This window comes from Eupeodes corollae, chromosome 2 (assembly GCF_945859685.1).
Source record: "Eupeodes corollae chromosome 2, idEupCoro1.1, whole genome shotgun sequence".
Classification (NCBI taxonomy): Eukaryota; Metazoa; Arthropoda; class Insecta; order Diptera; family Syrphidae; genus Eupeodes; species Eupeodes corollae.
Window position 1 is genome coordinate 105,305,354 of NC_079148.1, and position 13,861 is coordinate 105,319,214.

Genomic DNA, 13,861 nt, shown 5'->3' on the forward strand with positions numbered 1-13,861 from the left:
AAATTTAAATCAATACACACACACACGTAATTATAGAGATTGAATAATGAATACATAAGACATATTTTGTAGCTTTAAGACGATGAGCCTTTTCTGAAAAGAAGAAAAAAAAAAACAAATAAAAAACCATACATTAAAGTTTAAACATTAAAAAGAAGAAAATAAAAAAAAACATACATAAATACCTAAAATTTTGTAAATAAACAGCTATTATTAAATTGATTACCTATATACATGTATATGAGAATTTAAAACGCTTGTAGTGATTTACAAAACAAAAATTATTATTAAAACAAAAAAAAATAAACAAATATACGTGCATTATAACATAATGTATATTATATATGAAAATTGGTACACAAAAAAAAATCATACATATAAATTCCTGACAGTTGTGAATATTAAAATAAATATTTATTTTATTATTTTTGCAAAAGTAATGTACAAGTTGAAGAATAATTCATTGGTTATTTAGAACATCCGCGGCTGTAATTCATGTTTTCTGATCAGAATTTAAAAAAGAGGCTGGGATGCGACCCACACTGATAACTTCCCATCCCGTCTGTCGATTTGACTTTCTTAAAAGTTTGTCTATATGTACTCGTATCAATTTTTACCAAATTTGCGTACTATTTTGTTGGACTGTTGGATTTTTATATTAAAATTACTGAATATCGAAAACAATATTTTCTGTAAAATAAAATAAGTTTGAAGCAAATATTTCAAATTTTTGAAAAGATATTTGAGTCGAAAATCAATTTTTACCAACTTTTATACATTTTTTTTAGGTTTTATATTTTGAATAAAAAAACTATTAATTCGATTTTTCTCAAAGTTTGTCCTAATGTTGAAAACAATATTTCTTGTAAGAAAAAATTAGTTAGAAGCTATTATCTCAAAGTTTTTCAAAGATATTTGAGTCGAAAATCATTTTTTACCATCTTTTGTTAATTTTTTTTTCGGTTTTTAATTTTTTGTAAAAAAATTGTCAATTCGATTTTTTTTTAAACTTTAACTGAATGTTGACAACAAGATTTTTTGAAAAATAAAAGTAAATTAAAGCCAATATCTCAAAGTTTTAAAAAGATATTTGAGTCGAAAATCAATTTTTACCAACTTTTATCAATTTTTTTTTTAGGTTTTTATTTTTTGTAAAAAACTGTCAATTCGATTTTTCTCAACATTTTTCAAAATGTTAAAAATAATATTTCTTATAAAATAAAATAATTTTGAAGCCTAAATTTCAAGTTTTTGAAAAGATATTTGAATCGATATTCAATTTTTACCAACTTTGAGTAATGTTTTTTTTAGATTTTCATTTTTTATAAAAAAAAACTGTCAATTCGATTTTTCTCAAAATTTTATCAGATGTCAAAAACATTATTCTTCGTTGCACAAAATTGTTTTAGAGATGAAATCATATTTTAGTCGTAAAATTTTGGAGGTGACAAATTTTTTTTTTAGTTTTATTGATTTATAAAAAAACCGTTATATTGATTTTTTTCAAAAAATATACCTGTTTGGTATCTTGTTACATTATATTATATAAATATTAATTCAAGTCTCTAGCGTTTTTGGCTCGTAAGATATTTAGGGTTAACCAACATTTTCACCTTTTTTCCAAACTATTATGGTAATAAAACCACCCACGCAATTTTTTTGAGAGCCCTTTCTGCATCTTTTTGCCTTATTATCTGTATAACAAAATTTATTTGAAGTTTATATCACTTCTGGTTATCACTTCTTTCAATTTGACAAATCGGACCCATTACAATAACTTCCTATGGGAAGTTAAAAACATTAAAAACAAAAAGATTTGTTTATTTTTCTTAGTTAATTTCATGTTAACAATTACATTGGTCGACAAAATTACGTTTTTTATCTGTCCTACAAGTACAACAATATTTTGTATAATGGTTAAGATGTCTTGAATTAGAAAACGGCCTGTAAATTTGTGAATCACTTTAGGTTTTTAAAATAAAGTCCCTTAAAAATCCTAAAAAGTCCCTTAAAAATCCTTTAAAGCTACGTAAAAACTCAAAATATCTCCCAACAATAAACCGATGATGATGATGATTTTGAAAATTACATATTTTTCTATTCTAGATACAATTTAAATCAATTAAGTGTCTTACTTAGTTTCTGGAAATTCCCATTTATTTGAATCTATATTGAGTTTTTAAAAAACCATGAATTTAATACTTTCATACTTTTGAAGATAATTTAAAGTGCTGATTTCGAAACAAAACTTTAATTTTAATTATTTCTTCAAGTTTAAAAAAAACCGTTTTTAACATTATTTGTATGTATATATTTTTTAGTATAAGTTAAAAACTTGATATAATAGGATAGTTTAGATAATAGCTTCGTTACAAGAACAAAACTAACTTTCAAACCGTTTTAGCTTTTTGTGTTGAAAAAAGTTTTGGCATAAATGGTTTAGCGTTCCTTATAGATTTTTAAAAGACAGACAAAGACAAGAAATATGAAATAAAAATATATAACAACTATTGAAGAAAGAATTATGTATAGATTTGGAAAACCAACAAGGATTTTATTTAAGAAAAAATGCTACTTCACAAATTTACAAAGCCTTAAAAGGACTTACATATATCCTTGTTTTCCTAATTTTAAAAAGTAATCTCTCAAAAACCTGACGTGATACATTGTGCAGTTTCAGACGACATACCTAAGTAATTTGAAATTATGTTTCAAGGTTCTCGTATCTGATTAGCCAGCTGCAAAAAAATTGCCTTCTAATTAAGGCAACTGTCGAGCCTGCTTATGTCAAATTGACATTTGACAATTTTTGTTCATTCAACTAAAAGCTGAACTTTATCACGCTTTGATTTATTTATTTCCTACATTATTCCTTTATAATGTCTTGTAGTAAAGTGTTCATTGGCAAATGGGAAAAGAAATAAGTAATATTTTATTAGAATAAAACAAAATTGATTGACTTTTAGTTTGTCTGAAGAGAAAGTAAAGTTCTGAGTTTGAAATTTAGTTGTCTTGGTCAAAATATACGTTGCAAGAATACAGTTGACTGCAAATAAAGTACCATTTGTTATCTGAACCTGCCCATTGATTATAAAGTGGAATTTGAATCAAATCATACCCATTGGTAAAGTGCATTTCTATTGCCAGGAAAATAACCTTGCCGACCAGTATTATTTTGAAGGCAAATTTTTCACTTTAAAAGTGAGTAATTTGTCAAGAACTCAACAGATCTTAAAATGCTGCAATTTTAAAAAGAGTGGTTTAAAAAAAAAAAACAATGCTTAGTAGTCTTTGCTACTTGTAGTAAAAGCTTGGTTTTGTAATTTTGATTTATTTTGTAGCATTTTTTAAAACAAAATATATTTTGGTTTGTTCCCAAATATATAATTATACTTTTATCTCATTTATACAAAAAAAACTACATTAACTTGAACAAAATAAAACAAATATAATAAAATACGTCTATGTGTCTTATTACACTCAGACGTTTTTAGGAAGACGCAAATAAGTGCGAAAGAGAAAGTAGGTGAAATAGAAATACTTTAAAAAGTCTCAACCCGCAGAGTTCTGGGTTCAGGATTCTCTTGGATAGTTTTAGACGTTTCTCTTTCTTGCCTTTCTTTGTTTCTTGGCGTTGCTTTATTATTGTTTCTAGTGTTTCCGGGCAATTTCAAGTGGAGGAAACACCTTATAACCGAATTAATTTAAATGAAGGAATAGTTGAGAAAGTCTAGCTTGATAGTTTAAGCTTTGCATTCCAAACTAATTGTTCATCCGTTCAAACAAAGTGGCAGCCAAATTATCACGTGCGAATATTACGTCTCTCAAAATTTTATTTTTTTAATGTCATTTTCAATAAACGGCAAAGGCGGATTGAAAGTTTCTTCATTCATCCTTATATAATTTAAAAACAATAGTTTATCATTCGATTTTAGTTCTTTTGTCAAGAAAGTGAAGAATCTGATCTCTGATCTATTTTCTCTCCAGATTTTAATCCAATTCCCTTTTTTCTTTTGCTTGGAAATTTTTAAAACATCCTCACAAAGGTCTTACACATCTAACAACATTTCTTCATCGGATGAGATGAGATGAGAACAGCAAATAAATAAATAGAAATAGAAGTGTCAAAAACACGTAACCGAAAAACATTCGAGTGTAATAATGCGAGATTGACTTATGGAAAATATGCGAAATACGCAGCATACAGAATGTCTGAGTGTCTTCTTGTTTTCTATTCTTTTGGGGTTTCCAAATATACACCATCTCTTTAAAGATGAAATCCCTATATTTTTATTTCCAGGGCAAAATTCTTTTTTCCGTAACAATGGGCTTTTTTCAGGCAACATAAGGGACTTCATTTTCATTTTTCATTTCATCAACTGCGTTCTCTGAACGTACATTTTGATCAAGGCAACTAATTAGCTTTTCAAGTATTATAAATTTCAAACTTGGGACTTAACTTCCCTAGCCTCTATTTTCAGTTCCTTTTACAAATACTATCAAAACAATTATAGTCTTCAAAACACTCCTCAGGCAAGCTATAAGTCCATCACGATTTGTATTTTGTTTTGTAAAGAAATGTAACTTATTTCTTTTGCAATTTGACAACAAACCATTTACACAAAACATTAAATGAAATAGTGCATAAAATAAATAAGCGACAGAGTAATAAAGTTCAGCTTTCTGTTGAATGAAAAAAACATGAACAACTAACATCTTGACAGTAGTAGACTTGCCTTGATAGTTAGGGAGATTTTTCTTGAATAACTTTCCAGTCAACTTTTCAATAAATTTTGTGGCAATCAAAATTAAAATAATAATTTGTATATTATAACTTAGTTTAAGAAAAACTCAGTATTCAAACATATTTGATATTGAATTTTGTTTGAATAATCAAACTTGTTTATCGAGTATAAACAAACTTTATTGTATAAATAGTGTTTCAAAAATAAATAAATTGGAAGAACATTTTTTGGCAGCTGAAAATCAGATACGAGAAACTTACCTTACTTACCCTTGTGTCGTTTGAACCTGCCCAATATATTTGAACTACATGGCCAAATTGGTGATCCGAAAAATGCATACATGCTAAAAAAAATTGACTCTTAATCGCTCTTTTTTAAAGCTTTTAATTTCAAATCAAGTTCATAATTTCAAAATAAAGTATCTAGAATGAAAAATGATGAATTGAATTACCTACCTGCAGTCCCAACGAAATTTCAAATATAAATAAATTCAAATATCCCTTAAGTCTATTCGTCTCATGCCTGATCATCATCAATGTAAATTTTTTGAAATGTTATTTATGTAAGTTTTTGGTGACGGTACTTTTAAGCAACAAATCTTGACTATCTTGAAAATAAATAAACGACCTCTGAGTTTACTGAAAACTTAAAATTAAATACATGTAGTTTTTTTTAAATGTGCAAAAAAAGCCAACTTACAAAAACACCGTAAAGTTATTGGTTATTTTGACTCAATTTTAAAAACCACCAATCTTTGAAAGCCTTTTTGAATATCAGATCAAAAATGTTTGTGTGTTTATCAGCCGTATATTTAACCATGATAATTCTTCACAACTTAATAAACAAATGTACATTACTATAAGTTTTTATCACAAACTCTTCACATTCGCCTTACCATTTTAAAATCGCTTTTTGTTTTTCTTTTCCATTGCAAAAATGTTTACTTGTTAAAAAAATTTATTTAAAAACCTTAAAAAACAAAGAAAAAGAAAAACTCGGCTCGTGAGAAACAAAAATGTAAAAAAAAATATCTGTGTTCCCGTTTCCAATTTTTTTCGAAATGAAATGAAAATCAACAACAAAAAAATGAAAGTGCATGATTGATTGTAATATTATTGTTAAATTTAACTCTTAAGACATATTTAAATAAAATATTTGAATGAATGAAGTAATTATTATTATTATTGAATAGAAAAAGAAATCAACAAAACAAAAAAAATTGATTATAGATTTGATCCTTTTCGGGTCAGTGCAGGACTTAATATTATTATTAGTGTAAACAAAAAAAAAAAAAAAAACAAAACAAACAAACAAAAGAAAACTTTTTTTGTAATGGATTTATTGTAATTATTTTGGATTGTTCTTGAAAAATGCTTTAAATAAATTTATTTTGAATACCAATTTGTGTGTTAATATAAAATTATGTTTATTTATTTATTGTAGTTTGAAAGTATTTTACATTTACATAAACATATGTTTTGTTAAGACATTGTATGTAGAAATGGCGATCTCAAGGCAACCTAGCCTGCGATCCAAAAACCTGTGATAGAAAGGAAAAGATTTATAGAGAAGCTTCATAGCGATTTTAACCATTTCCGCAAGTGAGCTATGAAGGGCCGATCCTTGCCTGGCTAGCTCGTCAACCCGTTCACTTCCCACGATACCACTATGGCCCGGAACCCAGATCAGGGTGACACCGAGGTTAATATTCAGGCTCACAAGCTCATCGCGACATTGCTGGACCAATTTAGATGAGGATGTGGCCGATTTAATGGCTTTGACAGCTGCCGGACTGTCTGTAAAGATAGCCGCATTTCAGTTTTGGTTTGGACTTTGTTTAAGTATCTTATACATGCCTCCCTTATTGCCAGCAGTTCAGCCTGAAAAACGCTACCATTTAACTACATTTAGGGACTCGGAAAAGATCCCAGAACCAACTCCGCACTCCATCTTTGAGCCCCCAGTAAAGATGGTTGTGTCGAAACCTATCGACACGATGTCATCCTCCCAATCTTCTCTGGATAGGAAAATAACATTAAAACTCTTACTAAGGCTCAAAGTAGGAGTGCAGTAGTCAGTCTCTACCGAGATAATATCTGAGGGAATCAATTTCGTTGTGTTGCTGTGACCATAAGGTTTTGAAAACCAGCTGTTTGATTCCTTCAGCCTAATAGAGCTGCAGGAAACTATGTATTAAATAAAAAGGTCGATTGGTAGAAGATCCAAAATAACGTTTAAGGCGTCCGTTGGGCAAGTACGCATGGCCTCTGTGGTGCCCACGCAAGCTGTTCTCTGAACCTTCTTTAGCTTATCAAAATTATAGGCTTTGCTAAGAGCAAACCACCACACAATCTACCCATATGTTAAGATTGGACGTACTACGGCTGTGTACGTCCATAAAATCATCTTCGACTGAAGTCCCCACTTTTTGCCGAACATTTTGCTGCAGGCGTAAAAGGCAACACAGGCCTTCTTAACCCGTACTTCAATATTTAGTTTCCAGTTTAGTTTAGGGTCGAGTATAACTCCCAAATATTTTGCACTGGAAGACAATGATAGGATTTAACCGTTGAGTCGAGGTAGCGTAAAGGGCAGTACTTTCGTTTTGGTGGTAAAGAGCAACAGTTCAGTTTTATTTTGGTTAACTCCTAGTCCACAACTCGTGGCTGCTTTAACTCCACCTGGAGCATAGGGCAGCAACAAAAGCCTTCCAACTATCCCGATTCACCGCAACTGACCTCAGCTGTGGCTACGATTGAATACCTTGAGACCGAGCCTCCTTCAAAACGGATGACCTCCAAGTTGTCTTTGGTCTTCCAACGCGTCTATTACCCTGGGGATTCCATTGGACGTATTGTTTTGCTATATTGTCGTCCGGTTTCCTCAGTGTGTGGCCTATCAACCGCATTTTCCGTTGCATGATGTTTACGTCCAATTTTGTCTGTCCGGTCCTATACCACAGGTCAACGTTAGAAATGGTTTGCGGCTACCGGATCTTCAGAATAGAAAAACAGAATTAGAGACAAGACATCTCCTTGTCTTACTTCTTGACGCACATCGAAGGATTCGGAAAGCTGTCCATTGTGCAACACAAAGCACCTTGCGTTTTGTTGTACGATTCTTTAATAGCATCTTCAATTTTCTCAGGGATTCCTGGCGCAATAAACGATCTCCAGATGCATTCACGATTGACCCGATCGAAGGCCTTCTCAAAATCTATAAACATTATGTACAGCGGTGATTGGTACTCAGATGATTGTTCGAGTACGATTCGCAAGGTGTTGATGTGATGTCACAATGTCGGATTTACTTCAAATATGCGCCGTTTTGTTCAATAATCGGTTTCCATCTAGACGGCAACTTTATAAAACCTCCCTCGTAGAAGTCCCCCTCACCCCTTATTTTATTTGCGATGAACTCAGACAGCCACTTTTCACAAGTTTCTTTTGAGTTCAACTTTACAGCATCAAGGACGTTCGCCACGTACAGATGATAATCACTTGGCGCTATGTCCGGGCTGTATGGTGGATGCGATAAAGCCTCCCATCCGAGCTCCCGTAGCTTCTGAAGAGTCATCAACGAAGTGTGTGGTCTGGCGTTGTCCTCGTGGAACACTATACCCCTTCTGTTGGCTAGTTCTGGATGCTTCTGTTCGATCGCCTGCTTCAAACGTTCCAGTTGTTGTAGATGGTAGAATTAAGCGTCTGGCCATATGGGAGCAGCTCATAGTAGGTAATTCCCTTCCAATCCCACCAAATACACAGCAAAACCTTCTTGGCCGTCAATCCTGGCTTGGCCACTGGTTTGGACGATTCACCGGCGTTAGACCACGATCGTTTGGGCTCTATTTTTCGTCACCAATCACCATCCGCTTCAAAAATGGGTCGAGATCGTTCCGTTTACCGCAGGCGATGATTCGTTCCAGAAGGTTTTTTTGCGTCAAATCATGCGACACCCAAACATCAAAAGTTTTTATATACAGTCTTCTGCAGATAGTTTAAAATGATTTAGATGTTTTCCATGATTTGATCGGTATTCGTCGTCACCGGTCTTCCGTCGTCTGGCTTATCCATGGTGCCGTTTTCACCGGCTCTGAATCGTCGAAACCATTCCTCCGCGGTTCGAAGTGATAGAGTACCATCCCCCAAAACACAATTGACCTCACGAAACGTTTCTCTAGTGGATTTGCTTTAACGAAGGAAAACTTTAAAATAGCTTGAATTTCGGCGCTAATCATCCGTAGCGTCGTTTTGTAGGTTATGTCAAAACCTTTCAAGTGATGTAGAATATTGCCAGATACGCGATATTCAAAGGACAAAAAGGCGGAAGGGAGATATTTTCCAACTTTTATAAAAATAATTTAACTGAGAAACAATAATTTTTAAATGAAAACCTACAAGAACAAAACCCTTATATGATAATTAAAAAAGAGGCTCGGATGCGACCCACACTGATAACTTCCCATCCCGTCTGTCGATTTGTCTTGCTTAAAAGTTTTTCTATATGTACTAGTATCAATTTTACCAAATTTGAGTACTATTTTTTGTAGATTTTATTTTTTATGAAAAAACGGACTGTTGGATTCTTGTATAAAAATCACTGAATATCGAAAACAATATTTTCTGCAAAATAAAAAAGTTTGAAGCCAATATCTAAAATTGTTAAAAAGATATTTGAGTCGAAAATCAATTTTTACCAACTTTTGTTTTTTTGTATTTAGGTTGTTAATTTTTTGTACAAAAACTATCAATTCGATTTTTTTCAAAATTTTACTGAATGTTAACAACAATATTTTTTGAAAGATAAAATTAGATAAAAGACAATATCTACAATTTTGGAAAAGATATTTGAGTCGAAAATCAATTTTTACCAACTTTTATACATATTTTTAGGTTTTTATTTTTTGTAAAAAAAAACTGTCAATTAGATTTTTCTCAAAATTTTATCAGATATCGAAAACATTGTTCTTCGTTGCTCAAAATTGTTTTGGAGATGAAATTATATTTAAGTCGTTAAATTTTGGAAGTGACAATTTTTTTTTTTCAGTTTTTTTGATTTATAAAAAAAACCGTTAGATAGATTTTTCTCAAAAAATATACTTCTTTGGGATCACATTACAGTTTATTATATAAAATTTAATTCAAGTCTTTAACGTTTTTGGTTCGTAAGATATTTAGAGTTAACCAAAATTTGCACCTTTTTTTTAAACTGCTATGGTAAAAAAAACCACCACGTAATTTTGTTGAGAGCCCTTTCTGCATCTTTCCGCCTTATTATCTGTGTAACAAAATTTATTTGGAGTCGATATCTCTTCTGGTTCTTGAGCTATGGACAACGAAAAAACGTCGCGAACGTACGGACGTACGGACGTACGAACGTACGTACACACGCACGCACAGACATCTTTCTAAAAATCTTTTATTTCGACTCTATTGACCTTGAAACGTCAAGAAATGTCAAAATTTTCAATTTGACAAATCGGACCCATTACAATAACTTCCTATGGGAAGTTAAAACTAAAACTTGCACATAAACCCAAACTCGTTATAAACAAAACATCTAATTTACAAGCTTAAGAACTCATCATCTAAACATCTTCAAAAAAACTTGTCTTGCAAATTATAAATTACAAGCTTGAGTTGCTTTAAATTAGTGTTATCATGAAGCCTCTTTGGAGAATAATGCCTTGGAAAGTAAAGCATTAATTTTAATATTTTGTTTTGCACTTTTGAAGCTTTTTTAAGTAGGTTTCAGGGCAGTCAAACCACACTGGAGCACCATAAGTAAGAATAGGCTGGAAATTTGTTTTAAATATCAAAATTTTATTATGCTCACCAAGATCTGATTTGCGGTTTATGAATGTGATACAATTCTTATTAAAAGATTAGTCTTGTTAATCGTGTTGGCGATATGTTTGTCAAAAGTCAAAGGTTACCCCTAGGTACTTGCAGTTTTCAGACCAAGTGATATCGACCCAGTTCAGCTTAAAGAATTTTGTGACAAAAAAAATCTGACTTTCTTCTCCGAGAAAACCATATATGTAGCTTGCGATTTTTGAGCATGAACCTTAATTTCCCACTTATGAAAATAGTTTTGTAGGGTATTAAGTGAGCATTGTAGACTGAGAGCACATTGAGGCAATAAGCTATACGAAAATAGAGCAGTGTCGCCAGCAAACGTAGCAAATATAGTGTTTGCGTCCAAAGATGGCAAGTTGGACATATAAAAGTAGAAAAGTATGGGCCCCAGCACAGAACCCTGTGGAACTGCAATATATATATCATAAATCCTGGAGTTCATTAAAATTTGGACTGTGAAAGGAGTAAGGTTGGCACAGAATCTATTGCTCGGAACTTATCATCAGAAGTGGGATAACCCTAAAGGAAGGAATAAAAAGAAATTTTAAAGAAAAAAAAAACAAAATATTTAATAAGTGATGGAAAATAAGAAGAATTTGGACAATGAGGAGAAAAAGGACGTTTATCAAGAAAGAATAACACAATGCTCATCACAACTGATGCATTGTCGAAGTTTTTAAAGACTGCTCAACTTAAGGAACGGACAAAAGATGGCATCATTGGATTTCCCATTTTTGATCCCGATCATTCACGAGTGGACATTATCAAATGGTGTTCTGACATTGACACATGAATTGAGCGTGACAATTTGAAAGATTTTGATGTTCTACCTCGTGTACATTCTTGTTTGATGGGACGATCAAAAGCTTGGTTCGACAAATATGGATATCAGCATTACTCTTGGTCTGACTTACGATCTTCTATTATTCACGCATTTTCCAGTGGAACGGACATTGTGGCTTAACTCAGAAAAGTTGCTAATTCCTTTTTGCTTTTTCTAATCCATCGGGAAATACGAAAGAATCATATTACAATTGAAAACCAATGTAAGATACTTGGTTGATGGTAAGGCTTTAAGCAACCTGTTGCTCATACCATCAAGACCAGTTGTTTTTTTTTGGTTTTAATCATTTAATCATTAAGGGCGGGTAGATGATGAAAACGTCAATCATGGCATTTGCGTTGTGGTTGACGGTGACCGCCTCCCTGGCGTTGTTTTCAAAAAAGTACGGACCAATAACATAGCCAAGGTCTACATAATCACCCCTATCACAAGGTCCCTCGTAGTGATTCCCCACAAAATTGTATTACGCTACGAACACGAATACATTTACATCATAAGCCCCGAACGAAATCAAAAAAGCATGGCCACACAAAAATACAAGTTTCAGTGTCTAAATAAGCTGATTTGTGTCAAAATAAATAAAAGCTAGTTTTTCATCTTTCGATTTAGTTCTATTTTTTTTGTCTTTAAAAATGAATAATATTGATGTTGCAATCTTTCCAATAAATGAAGCAAATACACGAAGACGACGAACACGAAAAATGCAGCGCAAAATTTTAAGGGATGCTTTTAACCCCTTCGATCTTGATGACAAAGTGTTAGTAAACACTTTCACATTAAAACAATATTAAAACTTACATGATTCTTTTTATTTAATTTTATTTTGCGTAATTTAATTTCACACGCTAAATATTTTGTTTTCGTTTTCAATTTAACTCCGATTAAAATAACTGTTCGTAGAAAAAACTGCTATGCTTCCTATTTATTCGGGGCTAGTGATACCACTCCACGAACTCCGAATTTCGTAGCAATTTTTTTTAGAACGCCGGGAGCAATGATACTTTTTTTTCGGGGTTCGTCCAACGAATCTATTACGTTGGGGTCTGTGATAAGGCTGAATGTCTCTTATCGTCTTATTTACCCCCATTACCGAAGTAGTAAACGACAGCAAAATATACGAAACGACACAATTCCATAAGTCGTTTTCAATTTTTGTCACTCGTTTGTGTGTGTTGAACGCTTTAATTTAGCATTCTGTAAGACGAAAGGAAACGACGAAAATGAAAAAAACGACGGTATCTCTCGTTTGAAAATTTACTCACGACGAAAAAATGGAAGTTCGAAAAACTATAAGTTTCCTTGTTAAATAATTTATTTTATGCAATTTATTAGTACTTTAATTGCGATAAATAAAAACAAAATATTTGTTTATATTTGCAGTTGAAATTAACATATCAAAATCAGTTCCAGGCCCTCGTCCAGCTGTTGCAGAGCAAGAGCAGTTGGCTAGGGGATTTTTGAAAGGAATCAACAAAACTGACATAAAAAGGAATTGAAATTCCATAGCTGAGCAGGTGAACAGCAAGGGTCCTCCAGTAAGAGATAGAGATGGTTGGCAAAAAGGTTTGAATCGCTTATTTCATTAATGTACAAAATATTTTAATGTTTGTTTTAATCAAGTTTGGGCTCCTTAAAGTTCAAAGTGAAGAAGAAAATAAAAAACAATTCAAAAGGCAAATTGGAGGAGGTCGAAACCAATTGCAAATTTTATCCCGCTGGAGCAAATTTGCTTAAATACAAACAGTGGTTAAACCCAAACGGAAATCCAATTGGTGAACCCCAGCCCAATTTATTTCCAACACTTTGAGACTACATCCGGACATACATCAACACAAACTTAGGCTACAGATGCAGATGTAGACGCATACGCCTCCATTTCCTATTTAAAAGCAGAAGTTTTAAACATGGAAGATGACTCCGTCGAATTATAGGGTGAAGTTTTAGAGCATCAGCAACCGGAACAGCAACATGAAACTGAAGAGCCTGCTTTCTTTTTATAATAAATTGTGCTTTTTCAAAACTTCTCACTTCACCTTCTTCATCTTCATCACTATCGCTACTAATACATTTCTACACTTATCATTTTAATTACTTATTTATTTACCAAAAATAAAATAAAAAACGCATTTGTTAAACATTGAACAATTATCTGTATTTAGACTTTAATTTCATTTTGACAGATTTTTGTTACTTTTGCATCGTTTAAAAATCTGGTAAAAAATTCGTCGCATCGAAGAACTTATTGAATAACACTTAAAAACGACACGACAGAGAAAACGAGAGTCGTCGAAAAAACGAGGCGACACATCGGTAATAGGCATAATTGTGCCTTGCCTACTTCATCTTGAAGGTAAAAATGGTACAAAAAAGGGAATGATAAAGCTTACTCCCTGCTACAGAAACTTTGTTTAAAT